General features: G+C 52.4%; 1 protein-coding gene across 7 annotated transcripts in view; it reads left to right on the forward strand.

Moving 5' to 3' along the window:
* The window catches only part of DIS3L2 (DIS3 like 3'-5' exoribonuclease 2), a 346,637-nt gene that overhangs the window by 304,439 nt on the left and 29,643 nt on the right, over positions 1-12,555 (forward strand). The window lies entirely within an intron of this gene.

Genomic DNA, 12,555 nt, shown 5'->3' on the forward strand with positions numbered 1-12,555 from the left:
AACCACGTAGTTTTGCCTGTGAGGCCGTGAAAGTGGTGGCGAGTGCCCGATGATGACAATGACAGTGATGATGATGGACAACGGCGGCAGCTACTAGTGAGCACCTACCTGCTGTGTGTCAGGCACACTACTGGGGATATGACATTATCCCACTTAATCCTCATAGCAACCCGAAGAGTTGTTCGTTCATTGTTATCATTGTCATATTTGCCGAAGCTAAAGTCTAGGGAATGTAACTTGCCCAAGGGCACTCGCCACAGCTGTGTGAGGAAGAGTCCGCACGATCACATTTACTCTAGGAAGAGAACAGACGAACAACAGTTGTTGTCCCAAGTTGCTGCTTTTGGGAACCCCAGTCAATGACAAGAACGGTTTCAACCTGGACTCGAGGACTAATTGTTTAACTATCCGGGCGTTTAATTTTACCCAGTGGAAGGAATCGAATGGGCACATGCCAGTGGAACTATACGTTCCAGAAGAGAAACTTGGGTCTTCCTGAAGAACTCTTGCTCTGTTATGGGTGGAAGATGGGTCAACCGGGTGCCTTCATGACCAAATCTCCATTCGTATTACCCTCAAGGCGTTATTCTTGTTTGTAATTTATCTTTAGAGGATGCCACAGTAAGTGTTGCATACCCTCCATTCCTACCAAATTAGTCTTTTAGGAAAGACTGGCCAAGCGCCCTCTGACCCCACCGTCTGTCCTCTTGGATGGCGCTGTTTCTGGAGTTCCAGAGTTTCTAGGCCATTTTGTCAGAGATACCGTCACAGCTTCTCATAATGCTTAATTCATCAGAGCAGCAGGGCTGGGCTTCTCAGGTCCAGGGACTGGTGGGGACAACTGAATGAGTTCCTTGGTGGCAAGTGCGAGCGTCTCCAGGGAGTAAGAGAAACATCAGCCATGAGCTGCCGTCCGTGCCAGCCTGCGCTCCCCGGGCCGGTGCTTTGCCCGGTGGCAGCGAACGGCAGCCTCGTCCGTGCACACAGACCGTGGCGGCAGAAACCCATCTTTCAGCCCGGAAGGTTTACAGACTCCAATTCTGACCTGACTCCCTCCTCTTTGGGAAGAAGGTTGGCAGCATTTTTGTCCAGTGGGAGGATGACACCGGCCTTCCTTCCTTTAGGTTCATGTCTTAGCAGTTCAGAGGTGCAACGGCAGCCACAGCTTAGGTAGTCTTTGGAGCCGAGAGGAAAAGATAGCCTAGTTCTGTTCCTTGGCCTAATCCCCAACGCCTAGCATGTTTTCAGAGTAAGCAACGTAAGAGGAGAATTTAGGGGGTGTAAATATTGGTAAGCTTTGGCCCCCAGAGATGTGTAACCGAAAGCATTTGTGTAGGAAAGCAGATAGGAGCCACGATCCGGGAAACTATGGCCATCAAATGCCTCAGCGACTCCTCTCTGTGGTTCTCTCTGGCTCATCTTGGAGGCAGTCTGAAGGTTCATTCTCAATTTGTGGACAAATTTCTTAAGGTCTGAGCCTCCGGTTTCTTCATCTGTTAAGAACAATGGGACTAATGATACCTTCTGCCGTAACTGGGGGAATGATCGTCATGGGGATTGGACTGACATGGTAAAGACATCATCACAGCCTATCGTATAAAGTGCCCACAGAAGTGTTGATTGCCTCTCCTTCCCAAACACAATGTATCTCATGACTTCCATTCTGTTCTATTTTCCCAGTGCTGGCAGGGCTGCGTCCCCGAGCTGTCGCTGCAGCTAACAGAGTACTGAGAAGGGAAGGGGCTGGCGCACACGTCTTTGACGGCCCTCAGCTCTGTGCGATGCACTCTGTCTAAAGGCAGACTCCTCTCCCCATGTGTGAATTGTGAAGTGAAGCATGGAGAATCCCGTGAACTTGACTGTGACTTTCTCCTCTCCCCTAGGCGCTGCCCTGTATTTCTCTGTTCACTTTTAGGGTCATTTCCCCTGGAGTGCCTCAATCCCAGTATTTGTATAACAGTGGTGTTCAGGAAATGAGGATATTTTGCCCCAGGCCCTAAGGGGCCCATGTTGTCTCAGCCAATAACATGAATTCAAGAGCAGCAGAGAGATGAGGTTCTGTATGTGAAAGAATTAGCTTGGTATCTGACTATTTGTTTGGTACAATTAATTATTGAAATGACTACTTTTATCTGGGTATGTCCCACAGTATAATTCGTAGTCATTTTAGTATTTATCTCTGCCACATTCAATCTGTCAGTAAAGAAGGTGTTGTGAGTGAGTATGGAGGCTGTTGGATGGTTCTCCCCAGTGGTCTTGCCTTTCAAATGGAGCGGCCCTGGGGCACTAGGGCGGCTCAGTTGGTTAAGCGTCTGACTCTTGATTCTGGCTCAGGTCATGATCTCACGGTTCAGGTCGTGAGATGGAGCCCCACGTTGGGCTCCACACTGACAGTGCAGAGCCTACTTGGGATTCTCTCTCCCTCTCTCTCCCTCTCTCTGCCCCTCCCCCGCTCACGTGCACTCATGTTCTCTCTCTCAAAATAAATACATAAACAAAAAAAAATTTTTTTTAATGGAGCGTCCCTGAAAATAGGCACTCTGCTTTTATTTCCCCTGGACACTCTTACCCTTACCCTGGACGCTTTCCCTGGATGCTTCCTTCCCTGGAACATCCTGGTAGTCCTGATTTGGGGCTTGATGTCATCCCGTTCTCCATCTGCATAAAGGGACTCATACTTGCCACTGAGTTCCAAGGACAGGCCCTGGGACTTGTCCATATGTGGCCGGACTTGGACCCTGCCTCTTCTTGAGCTGGAGGGCACGGTTCACATAAACATTCTTAAAGCTTTGAGGTCATTAGAGGAAAGAAGCTGTCCTATTGTGCCTGGGGTTAGAGGAGTAAAGCTTTTCACTCAGATCATGTCGTCAGCCTCCCAAAAGCTGTTCAAAGCTGCACCTAAGAGATGTGAGGTCTCTCCGCAACCCGACCCCAACAGGTACTACCAGTCAGCACCGTGGACCTGGGGACCACCTTCTTTTTTCCTGTTGCAGAAAGCTTCACCGCCTTTAACATGCAATCCAGTGAATCCGGGACTGATCGAGAGTTGTGTTTCTCACACTGGGGTTTGGAGATCTCTTCACAGAGCGGAACAGACCCAAAAAAGCAAATAAGTGCTTCATGAGATCTATTATGTATTCCCTTGGCCCCTGCTCCACACCACGTGCTGTGCTAGGTAGCAGGCACAAACGGTGACAACGGTGACTTGGACCTACTCCACAGCCTCGAGGGGTTTGTGTCAACCCCAGACCACATGGCAGCCCCACCAGGGTGATGCGGATGCCTCTTCGTGGGGCGGAGGCGGGGGAGCCGAGTGCTGTGGGACTTTGGAGCACCACACGGGTGCCTGTCTCCTCTGCAGCTGAGAGAGCTTCACGTGGCCTTTTGTTCTGGTGGCTTTTGAGACTTTATTTTTGTCTTTGGGGTTCCGCAGTTTTACTGCATTCAGTCTGAGTAGATCCGTCTTTATCACGTTGCTGGGGATTCAGTGTCGTTCTTCCCATTCCAGAAACTCTTCTCTGCTATCTCTTTGATTCTCTCCGATCTCTCCTTCTAGAACTCCTGTTAGAAACCTGCCATGTTATTCTGTCTTTCCTCTCCTTTTCCCATCTCCTTTTCTGCCAGTGCTGTATTCTGGCACTTCCTCAAAAACATCTGTTTTCGAGTTTACAAATCTCCTTGTAGCTATTCATAATCAGCTGTTTACTACACCTTCCAAATTTGAGGGTTTCGTTTTTATTTTTAATTTTTAGGAGTTCTCTTCAGAGCTTTTTAAAATCAGCCTGTTATTTTTTATTTTTTGTTTTTTAGCATCCTAGTTTTTATTATGGTTTCTGTTCCTTTCGTGTCTTCATTTATTCTGTTTATCCATATAGCCTCTTTCAAGTGTTCGATTATTTCTAGTCTTAAGGGTACCGATTCTCCCACATGTTGTGTCTGAAGCCTCGCCTTCATGGTGGCTCGCGGTGGTGGTTCACTCTTTATCAGGAGACCATCTGAAGTAGGGATCGTTTTCACCGTGGGAGCCGATGGGTTGCGGATGTGTGTTTTCATCGCCTTGGCATTAGTTCTTCCGGGACCCCAAGTTCCAGAGGCTCAGCCAGTTTGGTGTGAACCTCTTGGCTCAAGATTCCCAGAACCTGGGTGGTGTATATTCAGCCTCCTTACCCACATGCAGTGCGGGCTTGGGGTCTCCTTTCTGCAGAGAAACCTCCGCTCCACACCACACACAGACCTCCTCTGGTCTGTGAGAAGGGTCTCCCTGGGCCCTGTTTGATGGCCAGTGGCCCTTCCTGGACCCCTGGCGTTCCGTGAGGCTCCCAGTTCCAGGTCCCCGGCCTGGCCTTCCACCTCCCGTGGGCATTAAAATCCCAGCTCCTGTAACTATATCAGAGTTTGATGATCCCAGCCTCAGTTGCCATGATGAAGATTCTGCCTTTGACTTCATTCGCTCTGTAGTTCAGGTACCTGGGAATTTTCCCGTTATTCTCTCATGCTCAGTTTTGTATTTAAATTATTCTTGTCGTCTATTTCATCTGTCTTTTCTCTGTGTTTGTGTTGGGAACAAGGCCCACATCAGTTCGGTCTACCGTCTTGTCAGAAGCAGAAGTCTGGATGAACTTTTGAAAGTGTGAATCTGAATACTCACTCATTCAGCAAGCATACTGAGAGTTGCTGCTAGGTACCAGTGTAGTCTTGGGCCCTGTGAACACTCACATGACCCCCAGAGGCTGATGGGCTAATGGAAGGCTGGGCCTCCATCACCAGCAAGACAGCTCTGCCATCAGGCCCTGGCCTGCTCCAGTGTCCCCCGTATCCCACCCCCACCAGACCACCTTGGGCCTCGCATGTGCGATATGTCTCTGTGCGACTGCGCCGTTCCCTGTTTCTAGAACCCCACTCTTTCCCACAGCCCTTTTCCCACCCATCTGCCTCTCCTTCCACTCTCAGCCAAGTATCACTTCTTCCGGGAAGCCATTCCAGCCCTAACAGCCGTCACTGAAGCTGAGGCCAGTGTCCCTTCTCCGTGGTCCCGTGCCTCACTTGTCTGGTTCCACTTCAGCGTTCCGCACAGTACGGTGTAGCTCAGGCATTGGTTCTGAATGCTTCCACCAGGCTGGGCCCTTGTAAGGTCGGGGCCTTGTTTTGTTCATTTCAGTGCCCCCATCGCCTAGCCCAGGACCTGGCAACCAATACTGGACGAAGGGAGTGGGTGGGGGGACCTAACTTAATCTTTTAGAGAAGGAACCTGGCTACAAGGGAGTCAAATCTCTTTCCAGCCTTTGTCTTTTTATTTGTTGTACAATTATGATAAGGATAAATTACTCACGACATCAGGGAAAACTATCTTACTGGATAGTTTATAAATTCTGAAGAACTAACATGTAGAACAAAGAAGCTGCAAAAATTTTATTTAACTCTGTGAATATGTTATTTACATCAACTGCTTCCCGTTTTTCGCTTGGATAGTGAGGCCTAGTGATAATTACGAAGAGCATTAACCATGCCAGACCCTCTCAAGTTTCTGATCCATGCAGCGTAACGGTGATAGGAGCTACCAGCTCCTAAATGCCCACAGATCACCAACATGGGGCTCTGGGCTTACCTGGGTTATTTTCAATTTCAAAACCATTCAAGACAGATCTTATTTTCATAATTTTACAGATTTAAAAAGAGAGAGAGAGAGAGCAGTTAACTTGCTCAAGGTCACACTGTGGTCCAGAGCAGAGCCTGGATTTTACCCCAGCGCTAAGCCGATTCCAAAGCCCATGCTGTGCCTTTGCACCACCTGCCTTTCTCTCCACAACATAAATCTTGGGGGGTTCTGGTTCCAGCCTCTCCTTGGCAGGCCTGCCCCAGAAGCTCTCAGTCTGGGAAATTCTGGGCTTTCCCATCCCTGCGGACCCCTGGGGGGAGTGGACAGCCTGGTCTGAAAGAAGGAACTCCTGACTCGTCACCATAAATCTGAGTTTTGCCAGTCATCCTCCAGGGCAGGTCATTGTCCCCTCTGGGACACGGCCTCTCCGTTGAGAACATGAAGATGACAACACATCTCCGGGTTGGGGGAGAGTGGAATGAGGTGACGCGTGAGGTGGCCATTGGCGCAGTGCTCACCTGTACCCGCCCGTGTGGCTCGTGCCCTGGGCCCTGGCAGACCCAGGCTGTAGGTATGCGGTGCCCTCCCCTCCCCGTGGCTCACCCTGGTCCGGAGACTCCCTTGACACCCACAGCCAGTGGGACAGCTTAGTTCGCTGAACTAACGAAACTAAATCTTCTGTTTATTCTGACTAGCCAGATGACTCATTTTGGCACCTTGAAACCCATATCAGGTAGCCAACACCTGGAGGTGTCCGAGAAAGCTTCCCTGTGGGAAGCTTGATTTTCCTCAACTGATGTGCCTTCCCACCTTCATAAACCCACACCGAAGGACAGCGGCACTGCAGCCTTCCAAAAGAGAGGGCAGCACTGGTCCTCGCGTCCTCTGCTCCCTGCAGCCCATGGGCACTTCATCACTCAGGCCACTGGCCTTTCTGGCAACAGCCAGGGCCGAGGCAGGGCCCTGGGACCCTGCCAGCCCACCTGGATGCTTTTCCCCCAGCCCCTGGGCACATAGTACTTTCTGGACCTGAGGACCCCCTGACGCGATGGGCTGCCCCAGGGGACTGGCCGGCTCAGCATTCTTGGTCTCAAGACACTCTGCACGGTCAGAGCGGACCCAGCGGGCAGAGCTTAGCATCACACTGGGATTCTCTCCCTGCTCTCTTGTTTTCATCACGGAGGACATGCCAGGTCAGCTCAGGTCCACTGACAAGTAGCCTCCCGGACAGGATTAAGTGTGAGAAACGTACAGGGGGACGAAGGGAGGAAACACGAGCAGGCACAGCCTGCCCCTGTGAAGGAGGCGGAGAGGAAAGGAGGGCCGGCGGGCAAGGCTCAGCCACGCCAGTGGAGCCGCCTCGAACCGGTGTTGCATGTTGGCGGAACCTCCCATCCTGTGGGAGCCGTCCTGCGTGGAGATCCCTGCCGCGCTCCTCGTGGCGGCCCCAGCCCACCCTTTGCACCGCACAGATCCGCCTCTGCCCTCCACCGTGGGGAGCAACTCCCCTGCGGCTCCTGCCTCTTCCCAAGGAGGAGATTCCACGGGAGAAACTACTGGAACAAGCTGCCTCCATTACTGGAGTGGGACTTGGGGCCCCCGCCGCTCCTCCCCTCCCTCTTCCCCCAGTGTCCCTCCCAAATTCTTCTCACCCTCAGCCAGCGCCTCAGCAGGTCTTGGCAGCTTAGTTGGTGGTTTGACCCAAACCTGCATCGTGAGGTCTCTGAGCCCTTGGCTGTCATATCCTTCTCAAGCCAGCGTTGGCACATACGTCTGTACGTCTGTTCACAGTGGAGCAAGGGAGCACCAGGAAGGTCCCCAAGTTCCACATGCCTCCCTGCCTGTGCCTCCTCTGATCTGAGTTGATTATCCCTCCCTTCTCCCCACCCCGCCGCCCCCCCCCCCCAGATGACTGCTCCTCTCATCTGCTGGCCCCTGCACACTTGGAGTCTAAAGAACCCTGGCAGGAGCTGGCCCTGGGGGTTCAGAGGGGCCCAGGCCTCGTTACCCCTGACCTCCAGTTCCTCAGGCACCGTCATCCCGACGAGTGTTAATGAGCCCAGCTCTGTGGCTGCCCCCCACCCCCCACCCCGTTGTCCTCTCTGGTCTACAGAGGAAGGCTGCCAGCAGACTCCTTAGTGATCTGGTGTCCCTCTCACTGGTGCAGTGCCGATGACCCTGGTAAAGGAGTGTCCCGCAGGTGCTCCCACAGAACGTGGGCCCCTGCTGGGTCTTCTGCGCGGCCCCTTCCCTCAGCCTCTCTCTTCCTGCCTCTGCTGTTGCCAGGGCAGTCCATGCCTTTCCACATCACTCGGCCTTAGCATCATTTTCTCTGGGCTTCTCAGGGCCACCCCAGGAGCAAGTGTGCCCCACCCCCTGAGGTCTTTGCCAAGGTGCTAAATTGTACATCCCATGAAATACCCCAAATCCATGAATTCTTCCTCATCTCCTCTGATCTCCTGGCCCCTTTGGGCAAGACCCTCAAGTCCGGCTGGCTCATTCTCACTCTCTGTGTATCATCTCTTTCCTCCCTTATCCGGCCCAGTACATCCCCGGCGTGTCTGTCATCCTGGCACTTAACCCTAGTCAGGAGCCTGGCAGCCCAGAAAGAAGGTAGGGGATGCTCCTGGGGAGAGAGGAGGACCTGTGCGTGTCTTCCAGCACAGGGACACTGCCAGCCTCCCGAGGGAAGCGTGGCCATGTTTTTGCAAGCTGCCAAAGAGGCCCCTCTGGCTGTTCCACTTCTCCTCTGACCGAGGACACACAGTCTGCCATTGTCCCTGGGCATCGGCATACCTCACGGTCACCAGCCAACTTCACGGTCCTGGTGGACACCACGCCTCCCAGGCTTTCGAATGCTTGACCTGACACCAGGTCAAGCAAAAGCCTTTTCCCAGGTCACCACTGGCAAAATCTGTGAGCGGTCTGGCCGCCATTTTGTGCCAGGCACTCTCCATGCCCCCATGCAGCACTCAGGAGAGCGGCCCCTCTGCCTGCCAGGTAGTGAGTGAGCAGTCCCCAGACTCCCTCTTTCTGTGTGTTTTCTTGTGTCCACTGCAGTACTGCTCGTGTTAGCTCAGATCTGCCGACAGGCAGGTGCCAGGACGGCATCAGTAGAAGGGAAGAAGGCAGGAGAGGGCAGGGAGGGAGTCTTCAGACCTCGATGCAAGTCCGGCCCCTGTGGAGGAGGGGGAAGGAGAAGGACTGGCTAGGAAGGGTCTGAGGCCGCAGCCAAGTCTACGGGAAGTCACCGAGCCTGAGTCACCGTGTCAGAGAGGTCACGGTCACTAGCTGGGAGCAGCCCTCGGGAGGTGGGGCTCCGCACCAGTGCAGTGGCGGGTTGGGGGGGCTGCAGCCCAGCGGTAAGGCAGCTTACGCACTGGTGGCAGGAGGTCTGCCTCTTCACAGCTGCCACGCCGGGGCAGGCGAGAGAGCGGGGGCTCCTGGCTACAACGCGAGCGGAATCCGTTTCCCTCTGCTGGGTTCGGGTTCTTCCTTCACCTCAAATAAGCAGAGGGGGTATTTCCCGGCAGCCCCGACAACTTCAAACCAACACCAACACTTCCCGGTGCTGTGGAAATGACACTTCATGTCTGCACCTGGGACCTGATGCCAGTTCCTCAGGCCGAGCAGGTTACCCGAGAGACCCCAGACCTCCCACCGACACTGCCCGCTCTGCCTGGAGAAAGCCCTTCTCGTTCCCGGTGAAGCCCTTGCTTAGGAGAAAGGGGAGCTGGAAACTCAGGGGGAGGAGGGACGTTGGAGGCATGGCAACCAGAGGGAAGTGCCAGGGGTGACCTCGTGGGAGCAGGCCGGCAGCTGTCTCGTGCCATTGGAGGTGGCCACTTCCAGTGCAGGTGGTGAGCTCGCCGTTCCCCATCACAGCCTTCAGCCTGGCGCAACGCAGGCGTACCTCGTCTTAAGCTGCCGTCATCGAGATGGTGATCGGTGGGGGGTACGCTTCTCTCCCTTCCACACCGTGCAGAGAGATGGTGGGTGGCTCGCCGGCCCCTCCCGCCACCTCACTCCACACAGCAACAAGGACACCTGGGATGCCAAAGTGCGGTGTTCGTTTGACCTCAGATTTCCCTATAGAAAGGGAAGGCGGGATGAACACTCCCGTTCTTTTGGGAGGGAAACCGATTCCCTGAGCGGTGCCCTGCCCAAGGTCAAGCTATAAGCCAGAGGTAGAGCCGGCAGCCTTCTCCCTGGGATACCACCTCGGCCACGTGATACATGGCGGAGGCGGGGCTTGGATCCGCTTCACAGAGTGATGCCGGACCGCCCTTGGGTCCGTGGCAGCAAGGGCAGCAAGGCCTGGGTCAGCGTGGCTGCCTCCTGGCTGGCCGACATTACCCCCGGGTTACAGCCATCCCGTCTCCCACAAATGGAAAGCAACCCACAGGTGGCCAGGGCAGGGAGAAGCTCATTTGAGTCAGCACGCTTTCTCTACCTACTGAGAGAGTTGGGGAGGCAGGGAGCCTGAAGTCATGCTTTAGAGGATTGAATCTCCGGAGCAGAGGTTTCCCATGCGGCCGGGCCAGGGTGCCCAGCCCTAATAGAAACCGCTAGCCGCCTAGTTCCCGCTGGCTTTCTAAGGCCAGAACTGATCAGAGTGAGAAAATGTGGGCGCCAGCCACAGTGGGGAGGTTGTGCCGACACGTCAGCGCGTGTGTGCGGGCACGCCAATCCACGTCGCAACGCGGAGGGGGACTTAACATCCACCCCACTGGTGTCTTCCACAGTGCGCACACTGGAAATAGTGAAAATAGAGGTCTACGATAAATTCACTTAGAAAACTTCTTTTGGAACTGTGACGTGCATAGGAAAAGGGCTCAAATTGTGTTCCCCTGGATCGGAGGAGCGCTAGACATGAGCAAACCCACGTAAGCATGACCCAAGTCAAGAAATTGAACATTTCAGCCCCTGGGAGCTTCCCTCCTGCCCACCTCTCCTCCCAAGAGGAATCCACATCATAACTTCTAACAGTGTAGATGCGTCTAGCCTGGCCTTGAACTTGAGATGAATGGAATCATTGAGTATACTCTCCTCCGTGTCTGGTTTTTTTCTTCCAGCATTATGTTTGTGAGAGTTCGTCTTTGTTGCCTCATCTAGCCACGTCCGTGCATTTTCATCACTGGAAGACTTTGTGTAAATCCATCACGAGTTGTCAGTGTACGTGAATTCAGCTAATGTTGGGTTGTTTCCAGTTAGAGTTACTATAAATCATTCTGCTTGTACATGTTTTTGATGATTATACCCATGCATTTCTCTTGAGGACGTACTTGGGAATGAAGTTGCTGAGCCACAGAAAAAATAGCCCCTTTCTCGGATGCTGCCAAACAATCTTCCCAAGTGGTTGTACCCGTTTAACACACGAGCAGTGGCCATTCAGCAGAGCGCCTTTCCAAATCTCATGCCTAGTTTTCTACTGGGTTTTCTGTTTTTCTTGTTGATTGATTGTTCTGTCTATTCTGAGTCCTTTGTTGGTTATACATGTTGCAAATATCTTCTACTCAGTAGCGTGCTCTTTTACTCTTCTTGGCGGAATTTTAGCGAACACTTCAATATAGTCCATTTCGATATTCAGCGTAGCAATCTTTTTCTTTACTGTTAATTCTTTTACATCCCATTTAAGAAACCTGTAGCAAAATGCTAAAGACTTGTTTGTATCAGGGTTCTCCAGGGAACCAGAATCCATATAGTACACTGATACTGATATTTATATAAAATGAGATTTATTGTGAAGAATCAGCTCATGTGATTGTAGAGACTGAGAAGGCCCATGATCTGCCATCTAGTAGCTGGAGAACCAGGAAAACTGGTGGTAACCTGGCAGAGTCTGAAGGTCTGAAAACCAGCAAAGTCAGTGGTGTCAACTCCAGCCTGAGGACAGGAGAAGAAGAGATAAGACGCCTTGCCCGAGCAGTGAGATGGGGGAAGAGGGATGGATTCCTCCTTCCTCTGCCTTTTGTTCTATTCGGCCACCCACATTTGGGAGGGAGGTCAGTTTTACTGACTCCACTGACTCAGATGCTTATAAACATGCCAGAAACACCCTCCCGGACAGGCTAGAAATCATGTTTAATCTGGGCATTCCCCTGCCAGTCAAATTGACACAAAATTCACCATCAAAATTTCCCTGCATTGTTTTCTAGAAGCTCTATGGTGTCACCCTTTCTATTTGACATCTATAATGTAATCAGAATTGATTTTTGATGGGGGCGCCTGGGTGGCTCAGTTAAGCGTCTGACTTCGGCTCAGGTCACGATCTCAAGGTTTGTGAGTTTGAGCCCCACGATGGGCTCTATGCTGACAGCTCAGAGCCTGGAGCCTGCTTCAGAGTCTGTGTCTCATTCTCTCTCTGCCCCTCCCCAACCTGTGCTCTGTCTCTCTCTCTCTGTGAAAAATAAATGTAAAAAAAAAAATTGTTTTTTCTAAAAAGAATTGATTTTTGAATATGGTATAAGTTTCATTTCCCTCACATGTTTATCTAACTGAACCAGCATCATTTGTAAAATGACTTTCCCCACTGCCCTCACAGTGCCACTTTTGTCAGAAGTGAAGGGTCCGTAAACGCACGGGTCAGTTTCCGCACTCCGTTTCATTTCACGGATCTGAACGTCTACTCTCGTGTCAATGTCTTCGTTATTGCACCTTTGTTAAAAGTCTTGCTCTCCGGTAGAGCTACATATTCCACCTTTTCCTCTTCTGTGAAGGACATCCAGGCTGTTCTTGGCCCTTTCCATTTCCATATAAATATTAGAATCAGATTGCCGGGGCACCTGGGTGGCTCAGTCGGTTAAGCGCGTCCGACTCCGGCTCAGGTCATGATCTCACAGCCCATGAGTTCGAGCCCTGTGTCGGGCTCTGTGCTGGCAGCTCAGAGCCTGGAGCCTGTTTCAGATTCCACGTCTCCCTCTCTCTCTGACCCTCCCCCATTCATGCTCTCTCTCTGT

Source organism: Panthera tigris, chromosome C1, assembly GCF_018350195.1.
Source record: "Panthera tigris isolate Pti1 chromosome C1, P.tigris_Pti1_mat1.1, whole genome shotgun sequence".
Classification (NCBI taxonomy): Eukaryota; Metazoa; Chordata; class Mammalia; order Carnivora; family Felidae; genus Panthera; species Panthera tigris.